Source organism: Lycium ferocissimum, chromosome 8 (genome assembly GCF_029784015.1).
Source record: "Lycium ferocissimum isolate CSIRO_LF1 chromosome 8, AGI_CSIRO_Lferr_CH_V1, whole genome shotgun sequence".
NCBI lineage: Eukaryota > Viridiplantae > Streptophyta > Magnoliopsida > Solanales > Solanaceae > Lycium > Lycium ferocissimum.
The window spans coordinates 3521812-3543571 of record NC_081349.1 but is presented as its reverse complement, the minus strand read 5'-3'; the positions used below and the strand labels follow the sequence as shown (position 1 = coordinate 3543571).

General features: G+C 41.5%; 1 pseudogene; it reads left to right on the top strand.

Annotated features, from left to right (window-relative positions):
• The first annotated feature begins 1310 nt into the window (after positions 1 to 1310).
• Positions 1311 to 21760, top strand: part of LOC132067107 (uncharacterized) — a 33639-nt pseudogene continuing 13189 nt past the window's right edge.

The window sequence follows — 21760 nt, the reverse complement described above, 5'->3', positions numbered from 1 at the left end:
GATGAGCTTCCAGGTCTTCCACCAGAATGGGAGATTGAGTTTACCATTGATGTGTTGCCAGATACTAAGCCTATATCTATTCCTCCCTATCGAATGGCCCCTGCCGAGTTAAAGGAGTTAAAGGCGCAATTGAAAGATCTGCTTGAAAAAGGCTTTATTAGGCCTAGTTCATCGCCATGGGGAGCGCCGGTGTTGTTCGTAAGGAAGAAAGATGGTTCCTTGCGTATATGTGTATTGACTACAGACAATTAAACAAGGTGACCATAAAGAATAAATACCCACTTCCAAGGATTGATGATTTGTTCGATCAGTTGCAGGGTGCCAAGTGGTTCTCAAAAATAGATCTAAGATCGGGATACCACCAAGTGAGGGTTAAAGAAGAGGACATCCCAAAAACAGCCTTTAGAACTAGATATGGCCATTACGAGTTTCGGGTAATGTCATTTGGATTGACTAACGCCCCAGCGGTATTCATGAATTTGATGAATAATGTATTCAGGCCTTTCTTGGATCTATTTGTAATTGTGTTCATCGATGATATTCTGGTATATTCTCGATCGGAGGCAGAGCATGCGGATCATCTACGTACTGTTCTTGGAATTCTTCGGGCTCGGGAGTTATATGCCAAATTTTCAAAATGTGAATTTTGGCTAAATTCTGTAACTTTTCTGGGGCATATTATTTCAGCCGACGGTATTCGAGTAGATACCCAGAAGATTGAAGCTGTGAAAAATTGGCCGAGGCCTACAACGCCCACGGAGGTCCGTAGTTTTCTGGGGTTGGCCGGTTACTATAGAAGATTTGTGGAAGGATTTTCTTCTATTTCGGCACCACTGACGAAGCTGACTCAGAAATCGGCAAAATTCCAATGGACCGACGCTTGTGAGCGCAGCTTTCAGGAGTTGAAGGATAGGTTGACTTCGGCCCCAGTTCTAACACTTCCAGAAGGATCGGAGGGCTATGTTATCTATTGTGATGCTTCAGGTGTTGGGCTAGGTTGTGTGTTGATGCAACATGGCAAAGTTATTGCCTATGCTTCAAGGCAATTGCGGAAACACGAGAAAAACTACCCAACTCATGACCTAGAGTTGGCTGCGGTTATCCATGCACTAAAGATATGGAGACACTATTTGTATGGAATTCATGTGGACATTTATACGGATCATAAGAGTCTCCAATATATTTTTAAGCAAAAGGAATTGAATTTGCGGCAAAGGCGGTGGTTGGAGCTATTGAAAGACTACGATGTGAGTATCTTATATCATCCTGGAAAGGCGAATGTGGTAGCCGATGCTCTTAGCCGCAAATCCATGGGCAGTTTGTGTGATGTTTCGACGGAGAAGAAAGAGTTAGTCCGTGAGCTTCGACAGCTAGCCAACCTAGGAGTTCGCTTAATGGACTCGAGCAGTATGGGAGTTACTGTCCAGAACCCAACGGTGTCATCTTTAGTAGAGGAGGTAAAGAAGCGCCAATATGAGGACCCCGTGTTAGTCCATTATAGAGATGTGCTTCCTCAGAAGGAGAAGTCACCATTTGAAGTTCCTGCAGATGGAGTTCTCAAGCATCAAGGCAGATTATGTGTTTCGAATGTTGCAGGATTACGTCGACAGATCCTGGAGGAAGCCCATCATTCTCGTTATTCTGTCCACCCAGGAGCGACAAAGATGTATCATGATCTTAAATATATATTGGTGGGATGGAATGAAGAAAGATATAGCGGAGTTTGTAGCTCAATGTCCTAATTGTCAACAGGTGAAAACTAAGCATCAAAAGCCTGGGGGATTACTGCAAGCTATAGAGATTCCGACTTGGAAATGGGAAGTGATTAATATGGATTTCATTATAGGCTTACCTCGTTCCCGGCGTAAGTATGATTCTATATGGGTGGTTGTGGATAGACTCACAAAATTAGCTCATTTCTTGCCAGTCAGAACTACATACTCAGCAGAAGATTATGCAAAGTTGTATATCAAAGAGATAGTGCGACTTCACGGTGTTCCAGTATCCATTATTACTGATAGAGGAGCACAATTTACAGCTAATTTTTGGAGATCCTTCCAAGAAGGTTTGGGAACACAAGTGAGACTTAGTACAGCGTTCCATCCACAAACGGACAGATAGGCTGAGCGCACTATCCAAACCCTTGAAGATATGCTGAGAGATTGTATGCCGAATTTTGGAGGAAGTTGGGATGATCATTTACCACTTATTGAATTTTTGTACAACAATAGTTATCACTCCAGTATTCAGATGGCCCCATACGAAGCTCTATATGGGAGGAAATGTAGATCGCCTATTGGATGGTTCGAAGTAGGAGAGACAAAGTTAGTAGGCCCAGACTTGATCCAGCAAGCCGTGGAGAAGATCAAGCTTATCCAAGATCGATTGCTAATGGCCCAAAGTCATCAGAAATCTTATGCGGACAATCGTCATCGAGATCTGGAATTCAAAGTTAACGATTGGGTATTCTTGAAAGTGTCGCCGATGAAAGGTGTAATGAGATTTGGCAAGAAAGGGAAGCTTAGTCCCCGGTATATTGGGCCTTACAAGATTGTGCGCAAGGTAGGCCAAGTAGCCTACGAGTTGGATTTGCCTTCAGAGTTAGAGTCAATCCACCCAGTGTTTTATGTGTTAATGCATGGGAGATCCTTCCAGAATTGTGCCTGTAGATGATGTCCAAGTTACTGAAAAATTGTCCTATGAAGAAGTACCCATTGCCATTCTAGATAGGCAAGTTCGAAGACTTAGAACCAAAGACGTAGCTTCAGTTAAAGTCTTGTGGAGAAACAATAATAAGGAAGAAATGACTTGGGAAGCAGAGGAGGATATGAAGTCTAGGTATCCGCATCTATTTCCACCTCCAGAAGAGCTCCAGACAGAGACATCATCATTCTCAGGTATGTGATGCTTCTTTGAATGATTTCTTGGTCGTGTGTGGCCAATATGAGTATTGATGTTGTAGCCCTGTGAGGCATTGTATATTTTGGGTTGTTGTGACAGGATGGTAGTGGTACAATTACAGGGGAAACTCTGGCAAAATTTTCGTAGAAATCCCTAAGAACTTAACATTCGAGGACGAATGTTCCTAAAGGGGGAGGAATGTTACACCTCGTGATTTTGTACATTGAGATTCGCTGGGTGTTAGTCACTCAATTGGGGACACAGGAGTTATTGTCGAAAATATACGAGATTATACGTGCTTATCTTACGATTATGAGGGATTAAGTTCATGTAGTAGGTCACGGAAGGGTTGGAGAACAAGTGAATCAAGAGGATTAAGTTTTTGGAACTTTGGAGAAAACTTGGGTAAGATTTCGTACGATAATTTTGGTCTAACTTGGAGAAAGAAAATCTTTTAGTATATTAGGAGTTTTGGAGTGAAACGAAAGCGTAAAATAAAGTTCGGGAAGTCTAGTGTCCAACGCAACAAACCGCTCATTGATCCGACATCAGAATCAAGCGTTATGGGCATTTTAAGACAGGCGGCCAGAGCAGGAATTAACTCTGTGCGAACGCGCCTGGGGGTGGCGCGAACGCGCAGAGGAGCCAGGGGATAACTCGGCGCGAAGGTGGCGCGAACGCGCGAGTAATTTTTAGGTCGGTGCGGGCGGACCCGGAATATTATAAAAGGGGGGCTTACCCCTCATTTTTCATCCAAAAACACCCAAACCTCTCTCTTATATTCTGGAAACTTTCCCCCAACTTCCAAACATCAAATTTTAGCCAAAATCAATTTTAATCCTCGGATTTGGGTTCGGACAGCGTATAGTTGCAGTTATGAAATCGTATTGCGGCGAGTTTTGGCTTGAACTCATGGTGGAAAGTGAAGATATTGTGGTTCTAGTGGAAGTAAGGTATGAATCTTCCTTTATTGATATTGATTTAGGTTTATTTACGAAGATAAAGTTATTAAATAATCGTATAACGAGTTGGTTAGTTGAGAAATTTGGAAAACATCGTGAGGGATGTTTTATGGAGCATATTGGTATTGATAATGTTGTTGTTGATGTTGGTATTGTTGTTGTTATTGTTGGTTGTTGGATTATGATTTCGAACTAGGCATATAAACAAGTGAGATCTTTGCCTGATTTTCAGCAGGATATGAAGTAGTTTAATTTGAAAGCTTAATATAAGTATACAACGATAAGTCTAACGATAGTATGAATTCTCTCAAATGTAGATTTGCGAGCTCGGGAGGATAAGCATAAGTAGTAGGAGACAAAAAGGTACGTTAAGGCTAGTCCCTTTCTTTCTAAAGGCATGATTCCTATGTTATGATTCCATACATGTCTTCCATAACATCCTTGTTCCCGAAAAGCTAGAAGTTTCGGGTTCTCAAGGTTTTTATGATGTTAAAAACAAGATGTTTTCTATGATGACAGTGATGACTCCTTTCTTGTGAACTCATACATATTTTCCATGATGTCCCTATTCCCACAAGCTAGAGATTCATGATTCTTAAAGCTTCTTATGACGCTAAAGATGATTATGTTTTCATGATGATAATGATGATGATGATGATCCTATTTCTAGAAGTTTCAAAGTTTATTATTTTAATGCTATTATGAGATTATTGAGTTATTTCATGCTTTTCTTGATTCCATTCATTGTTGTCGATCTCACCTTATCATGATTGTTCCTTCAAGATGGGATAAAGTGATGATGATTATTCCATAATATAAATTGGAGGTTACCGACCTTACGTCACTCCGATAGAGTTGTATCTTTTATTTGGGCTCTCATGCATGCTACTTATATTATATATGTATATGATACACCTATATATGTATATAGGGGATATGGGGAAAGGTGAGGCGTTATATACGCCTAACCACCTATTCAGTTGGAATATTATGATATCGTCCCGGACGCGGGATGCCCGGACGCGGGATATATGGGTATGGATCAGGTTGCACGTTCCGCAGTAATATAATATATATATGGATCAAGCTGCACATTCCGCAACAGTATGATATATTTGTGGATCGGGCTGCACGTTCCGCAGCACTATTATGTTATATAAGTATGAGAAATATTTTTATGAAAAGGCTAAGCATGCATGATATTCGCCTTAAGAGGCAATCAGGCATATAGGTTCTCTTTATCTCATGTTATATTCTGTATCTCTTATCATGTTGATACTCTTGCCTTACATACTCAGTACACTGTTCGTATTGACGTCCTTTTTGTGGACGCTGCGTTTATGCCCGCAGGTAGACAGATAGATTGGTATGATCCCTGGGAGCTCCATCAGTGGCATCTCAGAAGCGCTCAAGTTGTTCCGGAGCTGCAGTCTCTTGGTACTACTCCTTTGTACATATATACTTGGGCATGGTGAAATCCTGCCCCATCTTATGGATTCATGTATTCTACTTAGAGGCTCGTAGATATATGTATACTGTTAGATGTTCACTAGCTCCTTCAATTATTATTGTTGTATAATATTTCGGTAGGCTCATTGGCTTATGCTTGTGAACACTGTTGTTGATGGTTGTACTAAGTATGATATTCATGAGCTGTCTATACGGCCCACTTAGAAATGGTTATGGATTGTTAGACTAGAGGTGCTCGGTAGGCCAGTACCGGGTACCCTTCATGGCCCTCCTGTTAGGTCGTGACATGGTCGATATCCGGTGTTAGTTCCAGAATAGTTGTTTGAGAGAGTGCATGGACTCCGCGGGTCCCCCAGAGAGGTGTCGGTGAGAACCCCTCGTGTGCAAAGATCCGGGGTCCGGTCTGTATGTTGGGCAAAGATCGGAGACGGGTGGCACTTAGACTTCGCGAGTCACACTGAGTTGTGCTACTGAGATGTCAATATTTCCGTCCAGAGTACATGTGTACACAACATTTGCATTGTATTGCATTATGGCTTGACTTGAGATGTTTTGGTGTTGTACTTGTGATGTTGGATTCGAACTTTATAAGTTCAGACTTGGCATATTTGAGATTAGATGCTTTACCTAGGTGATGACGCGTACTTGGATTTGATTACATTTGGCTTATACTTGTTTATTTATCTGGATTGTGTTAGCCATGCTTAGTCGGCCGATGATTCGTACCAGTACTGTTGTTTTGTTCTGACCCGCACTTGTTGCATTCTTTTATGAATGTAGAGTACCAGGTTAGATCAACTTCCGTGACGCGTGGCTGATAGTCGCTTCGGCATTATCTCCGAGTCTCCAGGGTGAGCGTGACCATTCGCTGCCTTGAAGAATTCTCTATCTTTATGTTCTATTCTATCCAGAGACATAGACACTTATGTATTGTTATGATGTACTTGTATTATTCCCCTTTTTAAATGCTCTTGTATTACTCATACTAGACCACAGGGGTGTTGCTATTGTACTACTTATAGCGTATATATATGTGTGTGTATATATATATATATATATATATATATATATATATATATATATATATATATATATATCGTGAGACTTATGTATTTATTCTATTCCGTTGCTTAATTTCATTAATTATGTCTTTTTCATTTTTATGGTTGAGGGTTCGCTTACCGAGGTGGGAAGGTAAGTGCCCGCACGTCTTAGGCAAAATAGGTCATGACATTCATTAGAGCCAGGCGGTGTTGAGGTGAACTTTGTAGCAATTCCAGTACCGAAATTTGAGCCATCGTTTTTTTTAAATGCTCCATAATGGAGTATTCCTTTGGCTGCATCCGGTGCAAGAAATCTTTGGCTTCGCCTTCAGTGGTAGTCCTTTTCTTACTTCCTTCCCTTCGAGGTGCCCTTTGGGCCAGGTCTTCAGGAGTGTAGCATCTCCCTGATCTTGTAATGCCATGTGCGGCCGTAACATGGACTACGAACTTTTTGAGGGGTGGGGCCAGAGTACTTGAGCAATGTGTGCTGTCACTGGCTATCACGACCCAACTGGAGGGCCACGACGAGCACCCGGTGCTAACCCACCCGGACACCTCTTAACATACTTTTCATTCATCATCATACTAATCCCATTAGGCAACAATACATTTATATCATCATTAGCAACTATGCCCATATCACTGTACATAAGCCGACGAGGCTATCAAAATAATATCCAAAATATAGGCCGACAAGGACAAATACATCTAACTATGTACACATGTCTACGAGCCTCTAAGAAGAGTACATCATATCATATAGGCGGGACAGGACCCCGCCGTGCCCATAATTATGTACACAAAAGAATAAGTACCAAAAGCTGTAGCTCCGAATGAAATGGAGCTCCGCTATGTAGTCCCTGAGAAATATAGCTATGGATTAAGTCTGTCTCCCTGGCCACCTGCGGGCATGACGCAGCGTCCACAAATAAAAGGACGTCAGTACGAAGAATGTACTGAGTATGTAAAGCATGATTAACATCAATATGAAAGCATAATAGACAACATATGAAATAGCATAGGATGGGAGATAATAGTATCATCGTCATAACACTTAATTGCTTTTCATAGGGACATTCCATTTCTATTGCGTATCCGTGTACATACGTCCATATCCGTATCCGTATTCGTATCCGTACTCATTTGCATTCCATAACCATGTTCGTATTCGTAGTCATATTTCTATTCATACTCGTATTCATTTACATATTCATATTCATAGCATTTCTATGTTCATAGCATAGTCGTACCCATATCATATACATAGCATTTACATTGCATATACATAGCATACCCGACCATGAAGGTTCGGTGTTTCACATACCTGGCCCTACCAAGGCTCAATGTCATACATACCTGGCCCTATCAAGGCTCGGTGTTATCCATACCCAAGCTAGCGGTGCGTGCGCATTATATATATATATATATATATATATATATATATATATATATATATATATATATTCTACCCGGCCATATAAGCTCGGGGTTTCATAATAGCCATACATAGGCACATATACATATAAGCTCATAAGCATCTTTAGCATCATTACTATCGTCGTTCATTACATCTATCCCTAGAGGATTACTCATTATGTGAGGGATTTAGTACAATCGAACTCATTATGTGAGGAATTTAGTACAATCGTAACATATCAAGGATCATGAGCTTAGTAGCTTTTGAGAGATAGAATTATTTGGAGGATATCATAGGCTCATAAGAGAATAGATACTTGGCCGAAGAACCATGCCTTATGAAAGAAGGGTTAGCCTTACATACCTTTTCGTTCAACTATTCTATCACTTTCACGTTCTCCTTCAATGCTCGCATTTCTACCTTCATTAGAGTTATACTATCATTAGGAAATCGATGACTTAACATGCATGACTAAAGCTAGGGAAAATTGGACAGCATCTCCTTTATTTATACGACTTTCTCCATATCATATATCAACTTCCCAAATATCAATAATAACATTCACAACATCATAACAATAGACCTTATTCACCTACATTATCCTTATTTCTCAATTCACTTCCAATCATCCATATTCATGGTCATATCACACGATTACGTTCATTCATATACAATGTCGATTCCATGTTCTTAATATCATTTATAACATGATTATAATCATAATGTATCAAGAATCATAACTCAATCTAAACATTTACTCAAAAGTGACACTATTCCCACATTCATGACCCATTTCTATATCCTTTTTGCAATCCAAGTGTTTCAACTTTCAAATACCTTAAACAACATGGAAATGTCATAAAACTTACCTTCGATGGTGTAGGAATGAACCTTGGGTGCAAACACCTCACTTGAACAAAACCCTAGTTTCACCTTTACTTGGATTCTTGTCTTGGATGAACTTTAATGGGTTTCTTATACTTGATTCACTTGGTTTGATGAAGTTGAACACTAATATCTCTTGAAATATTGTGGGAGAAGTGTAGAGAGATGTTCTAGAGAGAAGTGGAGTGAAGAGGGAAATGAAATGAAATAAGACTTGGTCCCTTATTAAATACACAAATCTGTCCCGACCAACTTCTACGGACCAACATACGGTCCGTATAATTTATCTTGACCGTATGTCTAGCGTAGATTTGGTCCGAGAGAGGGTGACATTCTACGGGCTGATTATGCGGCTGAACATACGGTCCGTATGTTTTATACGACCAGTATGTTTGGCCGTATAATGCCCAGTCATTCCGAACTTATTCTCGTCAACTCGTTTGATCTCCAATCCTTATGGAACCTTCTTGACACTTGTTTATCACCTCATTAACAATCTAAGGGACGTTATAACTCTTCTCCAAAGCATCATTAAATCATCACTAACTCGTTACTCGTAAATCCTTTCTGATACATATCATATGCCTTGTCTTCTCTTGGCAAACTTTCTCGTCTAACGTCGAGTGTCTTTGAAATCTTACTTAGGGTCATCAAAAGTCATTCTTTACTTATTGAAATACTGTATACTTCGTGCTCTTCGTTGGTCTATTCACTGTGCATCAACGAAAATTTTTTCGAGGTGTAACATTCTTCCCCCCTTAAGAACATTCATCCTCGAATGTTACCATCTCGGGGATTCTATAAAATTTTTGCCAGAGTTTCCCCTATAATATGGCACTACCATCCTATCACAACAGCCCATAATAACAATGCCTCACAGGGCCACAACATAATAGCAATAGAATTTGGCCACACACGACCCAAATGCATAAAAAGAAAAACATACATACCTTATGATATTGATGTCTCATCTTGGATCTCTTCCGGGGGCTGAAATAAATGTGGGTACTTGAATTTCATAATTTCTTCTGCTTCCCATGTCATTTCTTCTCATTTATTGTTTCTCCACAAAACCTTAACTGAGGCCACTTCTTTGTTTCTAAGCCTCCGTACTTGCCTATCTAATATGGCAATGGGTATCTCTTCATAAGTCAAATTTTCTGTCACTTGAACATTATTTACTGGCACGATCCTAGTAGGATCTCCAACACATTTACGAAGCATCGAAACATGGAAAACTGGGTGAACTGACTCCAAATCAGGAGGTAGATCTAATTCATAAGCCACTTTGCCTACCTTGCGCACAATTTCATAAGGCCCAATGTACCGGGGACTAAGCTTCCCCTTTTTTCCAAATCTTATTACACCCTTACTTGGTGACACTTTTAAGAATACCCAATCTTTTACTTGGAACTCTAAGTCCCTTCGACGATTATCCGCATAGGACTTTTGACGACTTTGGGCTGCTAATAACCGATCTTGTATGAGCTTAACTTTTTCTATGGCTTGCTGGACCAAGTCTGGCCCTATCAATTTAGTCTCTCCTACTTCAAACCACCCAATTGGGATCTACACTTTCGCCCATATAAAGCCTCATACGGTGCCATTTGGATGCTAGAATGATAACTATTATTGTAAGCAAACTCAATGAGTGGTAAGTGATTATCCCAAGTACCTCTAAAATCCAACATACATGCCCGTAACATGTCCTCAAGAGTCTGAATGGTACGTTCAGCTTGTCCATCAGTCTGTGGATGAAATGCCGTGCTAAGGCTCACTTGAGTCCCCAAACCCTCTTGGAAGGACTTCCAGAAATTAGCCGTAAACTGAGTCCCTCTATCTGAGATAATAGACACTTGGACACCGTGAAGTCGCACTATCTCTTTAACATACAACTTTGCATACTCTTCTGCCACATACGTAGTTCTGACTGTTAAGAAATGAGCTGAATTCATGAGTCTATCCACAATCACCCATATGGAATCATACTTACGTCGAGAATGGGGTAAGCCTGTAATGAAGTCCATGTTAATTACTTCCCACTTCCAAGTTGGGATTTCTATAGCTTGCAACAATCCGCCTGGCTTTTGGTGCTCGATTTTCACTTGTTGACAGTTGGGACATTGAGCTACGAATTCTGCTATATCCTTCTTCATCCCATTCCACCAATATATAGACTTAAGATCATGATACATTTTCGTTGCTCCGGGGTGGATAGAATAACGGGAAAAATGGGCTTCCCTCAATATTTGGTGGAGTAAACCTGCCACATTAGGAACACATAATCTGCCTCGACATCGGAGAACTCCGTCTCCTGCAATCTCAAATGATGACTTCTCCTTCTGAGGGAGTGTATCTCTGTAATGCATTAGCATAGGATCTTCATATTGTTGCTCTTTCACTTCCACTACTAGCGACGAGACTGCTGAATTCTGAATGGTAGTTCCCCTGCTACCTGAGTCCACTACTCGAACTTCTAGGCTAGCTAACTGCTGGAGCGCACGAACCATTTCTCTTCTCTCTGGTTGTACATCACACAAATTTCCCATAGATCTGCAGCTAAGAGCATCAGCCACAACATTTTCTTTTCCAGGATGATACAGAATATCAACATCATAATCTTTTAGCAATTCCAACCATCGTCGTTGCCGCAGATTCAACTCTTTTTGCTTGAAGATATACTGAAGGCTTTTATGATCTATGTAAATATCCACATGGACACCATATAAATAATGTCTCCACATCTTTAATGCGTGGATCACTGCAGCCAATTCAAGATCATGGGTTGAATAATTCTTTTCGTGTTTCCGTAATTACCTTGTAGCATACGCAATCACCTTACCGTGCTGCATCAACACACAGCCTAGCCCGATGCCTGAAGCATCAGAATAAACAACATAACCTTCCAATCCTTCTGGAAGTATCAGGACTGGGGCAGAAGTCAATCTATCTTTTGTTGATTTCTGGGTCAGCTTTGTGAGTGGTGCAGAAATAGAAGAAAAACCTTCTACAAACCTCCTGTAATAACCTGCTAAGCCCAGAAAGCTACGAACCTCCGTAGGAGTTGTGGGCCTTGGCCAAGTCTTCACGGCCTCAATCTTTTGGCTATCTACCTGAATACCATTGGCTGAAACAATGTGCCCCAGAAATGTCACCGAGTTCAACCAAAACTCACACTTAGAAAATTTTGCAAACAACTCTCGAGTTTGAAGAACTCTGAGGACAGTATGCAAATGATCCGCATGTTCTGCCTCGGATCTAGAATACACCAAGATGTCATCGATGAATACAATCACAAATAAATCTAGGAAGGGTCTGAACACATCATTTATCAAATCCATAAATACTGCCGGTGCATTCGTTAGTCCAAATGACATCACCCGAAACTCAAAATGGCCATATCTTGTTCGAAGGAAATTTTGTCTTAGGGATATCTTTCTCCCTAACTCTCACTTGATGATACCCGGATCTCAAATCTATCATTGAAAACCATCTGGCACCTTGTAATTGATAAAATAAATCATCAATCCTCGGAAGAGGATATTTATTCAATCCTCGGAAGAGGATATTTATTCTTAATCGTCACCTTATTCAATTGCCGGTAGTCAATGCACATTCTCAAGGAGCCATCTTTCTTTCGGATAAACAACACGGGTGCTCCCCACGGAGATGAACTAGGCATAATAAAGCCTTTCTCAAGCAAGTCTTTCAATTGCTCTTTCAACTCTTTCAATTCTGCGGGAGCCATTCTATAAGGAGGAATAAATATAGGCTTAGTGTCTGGCAACACATCAATAGCAAAATCAATCTCCCGCTCGGGAGGAAGGCCTGGAAGCTCTTCCGAGAACACATCCGAAAATTCATTCACTACGGGAACCGACTGAAGAGTCGGCGGTTTAGCTTCCACATCTTGAACCCGCACTAGATGATAAATGCAACCTTTTGTGATCATTTTTCTTGCCTTGAGATAGGAAATAAACCTACCTTTTGGTGACTCCGTATTTCCTTTCCATTCTAAAACTGGTTCTCCCGAAAATTGGATGCGAACCATTTTCATTCTATAATCAACATTGGCGTAGCAAGAAGCCAACCAATCCATGCCCATAATAACGTCAAAATCCACCATTTTTAACTCATGTAAGTCAATCGTAGTATGATGGTCACAAATCACAACTATGCAATTTCTATATACTCGGCTAGCTATTGCTGACTCGCCGACGAGCGTAGATACCTCAAAAGGTTTGATCAACTCCGGTTTGACTCTAAACCGACCCGCAATATACGGAGTAACATATGACAATGTGGAGCCCAGATCTATCAAAGCATATACATCATGAGAAAATCGGATAATATACACAGCGTGACAACATCGGGGAGAAGACTCAAGATCTTGGCGTCCGGCCAAAGCATAAATACGGTGCGGACCGCTAGGCGGGGACTCTCCCTCGCCTCTACCATGGCCGGCGGCACATATGAACCTGGCCCCTATAGGGCGTATATATCTTGAAGATCTAGCTGACGGAACCACGAAGGTGGGTCCCTGCCTCTACCACCGGCGGGGGCGATCACGCATAATATAGCTGTGGTCGACCACATGAATAGCAAACCTCGAACCAAATGCGCGACCCCAATGTAACTTCCCACACTAGGAACATCGTTGTACGGGTGGCCTCGCCTGACCCGAATCACCCCTGAACTGAGAACCTAAAAAACTCTGACTCGGCCCGGAATGAGTGGATCTATCAAATCTCTGGCTTGAAAACCGTGGAGGCGCACTAGTCATATAATGGCCTAAATGCCTCGAAAACTGCTGTCTGTGCCCGCCTCTATGCTCACTCATCGGACCCGAAGATCTAGCCCTCTTGTTATACCCTCTATCATGCTCACGTTCACTTCTTTGTTGTTGTAGGCTTTCTTCTAAATTCTGAGCATGGGCTTGAATGCGTGAAATATACGTATTGTCCTTAAGGGACGCGGTCAAATACCTATCCATCAAATGTGGCCCTAGGCCCTTCACAAATCGGTGCACTCGGTCACCCATATCCGCTACCATGGCCGAAGCATACCTAGCCAAAGAATTGAAGCGGAAACTATATTCTAGAGCACTCATGCTTCCTTGCCTCAAATTTAGGAACTTATCGGCCCTAGCTCGCCTAACTTTTGGGGGCAAATAATGTCGGAGGAAGGCATCTACAAATTCTTGCCATACCGGAGGAGGTGCATTGGCTCCCCGTGAAGCCATCCAAACCGTATACCAATGAACCGCAACATCCCTCAATCTATAGGACGCTAGTTCCACCGATTCGGTGTTCTAAGCATGTATTAACCGAAGCGTCCTCAATATACCATCAATAAAATTCTGAGGGTCCTCATCCTGCTTTGATCCAAAGAATTTCGGAGGGTTCAAGCTAATAAAATCACGGGCCCTTGCGCTAACAGCCCTATCACCTTGCCCTGTACTTTGCCGCTGAGTCTGGGCAGCAACCAATTAAGTAACTAAATGAATGGCCACTTTTACATCTTGGCCTGAAGCATCCGGTGGAGGAACCGGAGGTGCTGGAGCTGGGGCTGAGGCTCCCTCACGCTCTGTCACGACCCAACCCCATAGGCCGTGACTAGTGCCCGAGCTGGACACTCGTATACATACATGTTAGCTATAATCAGTCTACAACCAGCATGATAAGGAACTTATATATATATAAAGGCAAGACGTCGTCTCAAAACTGTCGCATATATATATCAAGACAACCTGTCTCCTGTGGAGTTACAACTACCAACAGATAACATCGTACATAAGCCGGCAAAGCTATCATAACATGTGGGAACGCCCCAACTATATATATACGCAAGCCGACAAGGCTGCCACTACATACTGACATCCCAAACATATATACATACGCAAGCGACAAGTGCCGCTCTGAATGAGAACGTCCCAAAACATAAGTCATACGGACACAGGCGAACAACAACTATATACAACCCACACATAAGTCTACGGACCTCTAAGAGTATCAACTTTTAACTTATGACGGGACGAGACCCCGCCGTACCCACGAATAAACATATACATATATCGACGGATACGTGCCAAAAGTCTAGGCTCGGAACAACGGAGCACTCCAAAACATATGAGTAGAAGTCCTAAGTGGAGGACCACCCAATCGAGTATCCGTACTGCCCGGGCATGAAACGCGGCCCCAGAAGAAAGGGGGTCGGTGCGAAATATGTCGAGTATATAAAGCATAAAATACACTAAGGAAAATCATAACTGAAGTAGAGATTCCAAGAGACAAGTATGATAATCAAGAAATCACTGTATTTGTGCCTTGTAAAACAAGTCATGCATATCATTATCATATACCGTACCCGGCCCCTCCTGGGACTCGGTGAATAGTCATATCATCATATCATCATATACCGTACCCGGCCCATTATGGGACTCGATGAATAATCATATCATCATATACCGTACCCGGCCCATTATGGGACTCGGTGAATAATCATATCCTCATGATCACCATGTCATCATATCATCATATAGCGTACCCAACCCTCTAGTGAGGGGCTCGGTGGAAAATGTAGTAAAATGTGCGTGATAACATACCCGGCCCGGGACTCGGTGAAAGATGTAACAACCATATGCACGAGCAGAGTAGTGAGTAACAATATACAACTAGATCACCATCTGAGACTCAATCGACAAGTAGATTAACTAACACTCAAGTATCAAACGATAGTCATATTAAGGAAAGTCTCAGGAACCATAAATATGTATCAAATAAATACGACACAGCTTATGAAAGTTAAGGACATTACTTATTACAGAATCCTTTAGGAATATGAACCTTTATATATCCTTCAATATCCAATCATATAGAAGACTCGAGGGCAGTAGCTCGACCACTCTAAGAATTCTAATATCAAGAAGTGAATAAGAATCATAAATCATGCTCGAAACTTATGAATAGAATTACCCCGAAGCTCATATCATATCTTACTTACGTCTAGGACATGCCAAAAGAAAGAAGGGATAGCTTTACATACCTGTTAGCGACTATCCGTAAATCCGTTCACCTCGTCGCTCTTTTAGCCTATTTAATATAAGAGTAACGTTATCGTCAGTAACTATATTTTCTAGTTCGTAAATCCGTAGGCCGTCGCTTATAAAACTTATTCTTTAACTTATATGTCTCGTTTAGGGTTTTTCATTATTCAAGGACTTAGCGAAAATCGGGCGACATTTCCCCTATATATTCGCCTAACCCGACTTTCTAATTATCCTCTGTCAACACGAAATATCAACAACGATGAAATACACATAAAATTCTCACAACTCGACCCCATAACAATTCCAAGTCCATTTCAACCCACGATTTCACATACTAACAATTTCATGTATTTTCTTACTTCCGATTTCGTCCGATTCAATTTTAATAATTTCATTACAACTTTATTAACACAACTACACCATAAAATAGGAAAATCTTACCACAATTTTCTCGGAGGAATTTCTACTCTTAATTGCTCCAATTTCGCAATTTCTTCTTCCTCGATTCAATATCCGATGTTGCTATCACCTCCTTGAACTTGTAAATCACTTTGGAATTAAATCAAAGCAAATTTTTTTTTTAAAAGCCATGGTGGGAATGAACCTTGGGTGAACGATACGACCATGCAAAACTCCCCCCTTTCTTTTCTTTGAATTTCTTTTTGGAAATGAAATGAAAGAAATGAAATGTCTTCATCAACTTTCTATTTATATGCTTGCTCCTAAGAGGACACATGTCCCCCTCCTTTGTGAGTCACAAATCCACTTCTTGGATTTTTTTTTTTTTTTTTTAATATCGGGTGGGGCCCACTTAGTAATTAATCTTAATTAATTTAATTAATCGCTAATTTTTACTTAGTAATCTAATCACAATTAATTAATCCCTAACTCCAATAATATTTCTATACCAAATAAAATAAGCACTTGTGCATTAAAACAAAATCGGAGGTTAAAAGTCTCTACCTCGTATCCAAAATAGTCTTGTCCTTAACTTATCGCGATTAGCTTAAAATATCCCAATGTACAAAAATACGGGATATAACATCCTTCCCCCCTTTAGAGCATTCGTCCTCGAATGTTATACTAGTCTTACAAGGACTTCGGGGGAGTCTCTTTTATAGTTATTACATATAGTTCATTTATCAATCAACATAACCAATTTAGGAGTTTAGATTACCTGTAGGCATAGGAAACAAGTAGGGATACTTATTTTTCATCTCCTCTTCGGCTTCCCAGGTCATCTCCTCCCCGTTATTGTTCCGCCACAATACTTTAACGGAAGCCACGGGGAATATGTTATATCCCATATTTTTGTACATTGGGATATTTTAAGCGAATCGCGACAAGTTAAGGACAAGACTATTTTGGGATCCGAGGTAGAGACTTTTAACCTTCGATTTTGTTTTAGTGCACAAGTTGCTTATAAATTTTAATTGGTATGGAAATATTAATGGGGATTAGGGGTTAATTAACCATGATTAGATTATTAAGTGGGATTAATAACTTAATTACTTTATTAATAGGCCATTAGTGGCCGTGTGGGCCCCACACATGGCTTGGCCAAATTTGATTGGCTCAAGCCATGATTGGGACATGTGTCCAACACCTAGGCTTCATATAAATAGCAAATTTAATGACTAATGAAGTCATACTTCATCTTCCAACTTGAGAAAAACCTAGAGATAGAGAGGACATGGCTCTCGGCCATGGTTGATGTTCTTGCAAGCTTGTGATTTTGATCCTAATTAATTTTCAAGGTGTTCTAGCTGAATTGGAAGGACAATTGTGATGTGAAAGTGTTCATTAAGGCAACAAGAACAAGTGTTATTTCAAATTGTAGATTCTAGCCGATTGAAGGATTAAGTGCTAAGGTAAGAACTAATCACTTCTTATATGGTTTAGGATGAGTTTGGAGGCGTTGAGAATATATATATATATATATATATATATATATATATATATATATATATATGTGTGTGTGTGTGTGTGTGTGTGTGTGTGAATTGGATGTGTAAAAAAATTGTGTATGTTGATGTTGGAAAATTTGTCCAAGCCGTGGACCGTTTTAGAAGAAAATAATGGATTGATTTTACTTAGAATTTTGGTTGTTGTTGTTATGGATTGTATGGTGAGAATAAAGGTTTAATGATTCAAGTTGGAGTTGTAATTGTTTTTGGGCTGTTGTAGAAGTTAAAATGATGTAATAAAGTTTCTTGCATTTATGTGAATAATGTTATAACGTGTGGTTGTTGGTATAGTTCATGAATTTGAAAGAAAAGAATGTGTTGTTGTTGTTCTTGTTGAACTTGGAAGATTATATGTTGTTTTGTGTGTTGGTTGGGCTGTTTTGGAGTGTTGTACGGGCTGCCCCGACTGTCATCGAGTTTTGTTTGAATAGTCTCGGATTGATACTTGAACGTATAATCATTGATGTTGGCTTGGTTGTATGTGGTTGGTTTGAATGTAAAGGAAACGTCGTCTAAATATCTATTATCTAGAAAGGAATTATTAACGTTAGGATACGTTTTGAATCTCTTCGTAGTTTAATCGTAGTTCTTGACGTCTTAATATAGGTTGAGACACTATTGGGCAGCGCATACCTGTCGTGTTACTAGTAAACGCTAAAGGTATGTAAAGCCTATCCCTTCTTTCTTTTGGCATGTCCTAGACGTAAGTAAGATATGATATGAGCTTTGGGGTAACTCTATTCATAAGTTCCGAGCATGATTTATGATTCTTATTCACTTCTTGATATTAAAATTCTTAATGTAGTCGGGCTATCGCCCTCAAGTCTTTATATGATTGGATAATAAATGATGCATAAAGAGTTGCTATTCTTAAGGGATTCTATAATGAATAACGTCCTTAACTTTCATATCTTTGTCTCGTATTGGTTTGATACATGACTATGACCCCGAGACTTTCCTTAATATAGTTCGTAATGACATTTAGAGAGAACTTAATATGGCTATCATCCTGATACTCGAGCGTTGGTTAGTCTACTTATCTATTGAGTCTCAAAAGATGATTTATATGCATATGATTATTCACTACTCTGCTTGTGCATACTGTTATTACATCTTTCACCGAGTCCCTCACTAGAGGGCCGGGTACGGTATATATATATATATATTATATATGTGTTATGGTGTTATCCGTGTTATCTTTGTGTTATGGTGTTATCTTGTGTTATGGTGCTATGCTATGATACGGAGCTATGCTGTGATACGGAGTTATCGTGATACGGAGTTATCGTGTTCTCGCAGTATCTTTGTGTTTTGGGGCCAAAGACGGGGTGGCGACCATGTTCACCGAGTCCTATAATGGGCCGAATATGACATATGATATTGACATGCATGATTTGTGTTTCAAAAGCAAGCATTTTGGTATTCTGGTTATTGCACTCGCTCTCTGTATTTCTCATTTTGGTTATGATTCTGTTTACTGTATTTCATGCTTTATATACTCAGTACATATTTCGTACTGACCCCCTTTCTTCGGGGGGCTGCGTTTCATGCCCGTAGGTACGTACGCTCGTTTTGGTGATCCGCCCGACTTAGGATATCTATTCGGCCTATCTTGGAGTGCTCCCTTGTTCCGAGCCTAGCTTTTTGGTACAGATCCTTTTTGTTGTATATATGTGTCTGTCCAGGGGTACGGCGGGGCCCTGTCCCGTCATATGATACTGTTGTTACTCTTAGAGGTCTGTAGACATATGTGTGGGTTGTATATAGTTGTTGTTCAGTTGTGTCTGTATGACTTATGTTTTGGGGCGTTCCCATTCGTAATGGCGCGACCTTGTCGGCTAGCGTATATATATATATATATATATATGTGTGTGTGTGTGTGTGTGTGTGTGTGTGTGTGTGTTTTGGGATGTTTTGTGTAGTGGCAGCCTTGTCGGCTTGCGTAGGTATGTATATATATACATGTTTTGGAAGCTGTGTGTTATGATAGCCTTGTCGGTTCATGTATGGTTGGGACGTTCCCCTATATCATGATAGCCTTGCCGACTTATATACGATGTTATCTGTTGGAAGTTGTAACTCCTCAGTAGACAGGTTGTTGTGATATGTATATATATGCGACAGTTTTGAGACGACGTCATGCCTTTCTATATATAAGTTCTTTATTATGCTAGTTGTGGACAATTATGGTTATCAGATATATACGAGTGTCCAGCTCGGGCACTAGTCACGGCCTACGGGGTTGGGTCGTGACAAAAGTGGTATCAGAGCAGTTCATCCTCGGAGTGTCTCTCGAGCACCGTGTCTAGTAGAGTCTTGTTTATCGGTGTGTTGTACACCACATCTATGAACAGGAAGCTACAGGACATTTAGGATGTTATCTTTCCTTCTTACTCTAGATCGTGCGATAGAGCTGTATTATCAGGATAATTCCTCCCTAATGGATTATTATGTTTACAGCGATGCCTCCAAGAAAGCGACGGGCCCGGAAGGGCAAATCGGTGGCGGAGAGACCGGCCCGGACCGGAGAGTTACTAGGGCCCGTGCCCGACTTATGCTCGAGGTTGTGCTCCGGTCGGCGAGCTCGCTGCACACCGCCGCTACCGAGAGGAGCATAGGGTAGCGACGGTGCAGATCGGTGGGGCGGCTCCACCGCCGGCTCCCGAGGTTCCGATGCCGAGCCTCCGGCTCCTCGGCCCGGGGGCGGAGGATAGGGCTATGAGAGATGCGGTTCGATTCTTGCGACCGGACTAGTGGCGGGGGCGGACTCGCAGCACGGATTAGGAGGTGACTATGCGAACAGACATGATAGTTTGAGGGCCCGTGATTTCTTGACTTGTAATCCCCCAGAGTTTTACGGCTCAAAGCCCGCAGAGGATCCGCAGGAGTTTATTCGGCAGATGCAGCGTACGTTGAGGATAATTAGGGCTTCTGAGACTCAGTCTGTCGAGTTGGCTTCGTATCGGTTGCGTGATGTAGCTGTTAATTAGTATGAGTCCTGGGAGTTGTCTAGGGGCGAGGATGCTCCTTCAGCAATATGGGATGAGTTCGTGGAGGCCTTTCTAGGCCATTTTCTACCTCCAGAGATGAGACGAGCCAGAGTTGATAGATTCTTGCATTTGAGGCAGAATGGCAGGGGTGTTCGAGACTATAGCCTGGAGTTTGATTCGTTGGCTAGACATGCACCCACTATTGTAGCTAATATGGCTGATAGGGTGCATCATTATGTGAGAGGGTTGGATCATTACTTGGTTGATAGCTGCATGATAATGGCTTCTCAGCCAGGTATGGATATTGCTCGGGTACAGGCTTATGCACAGGGGGTAGAGGATCGACACAGGGGGCGTCCGTCAGACGAGAGATTATGATAGAGGCCGGCATAAGAGGGCTAGATCGGCGGGCTATCCGGTTGAGTTTCGAGCGGGCGGCCTCGTAGCAAGATAGTAGATATCCTTCTCAGCCAGCACGGAGTGCACCCCTACAGTTCACTGGTAGGAGATTTGACAGCACAGGGTATTCAGGAGCTGGTCAGAGCTCCAGGGCTTCGGGTTCGCAGGTGAACAGAGGTTCCAGTCAGTCGAGGCCACCCTTGCCTCGGTGTTCTCGATGTGGGAGGCATCATTCTGGGGAGTGTTATCGTGCTACGGGTGCTTGTTTTTCTTGTGGCCGTCAAGGCCATATTATGAGGGAGTGTCCGTTTAGGAGTAGTCCAGGTGGTGCAGCTCAGTCTACTGGGTCGGTTGCTGGTTCATCTTCTTCTGTAGCTATGCGCCACATGGGGCGGGGTATGCGGCGCCGGCGGGCCGTGGTAGAGGCGCGGCGGAGCTTCCGATTCTAGCGGTCCTTTGAACAAAGCATATGCTTTGGCTAGTAGACGAGATCAGGAGGCGTCACCAAATGTGGTTACAAGTATATTATCGATTTTCTCTCGGGACGTATATGCATTGATAGATCCAGGCTCCACCTTATCATATATATCTCCCTTTGTTGCTAGTAGAATCGGGATAAAACCTGAATCGATTGAACCATTTGAGGTAGCTACACCGGTAGGAGATTCTGTTATAGCA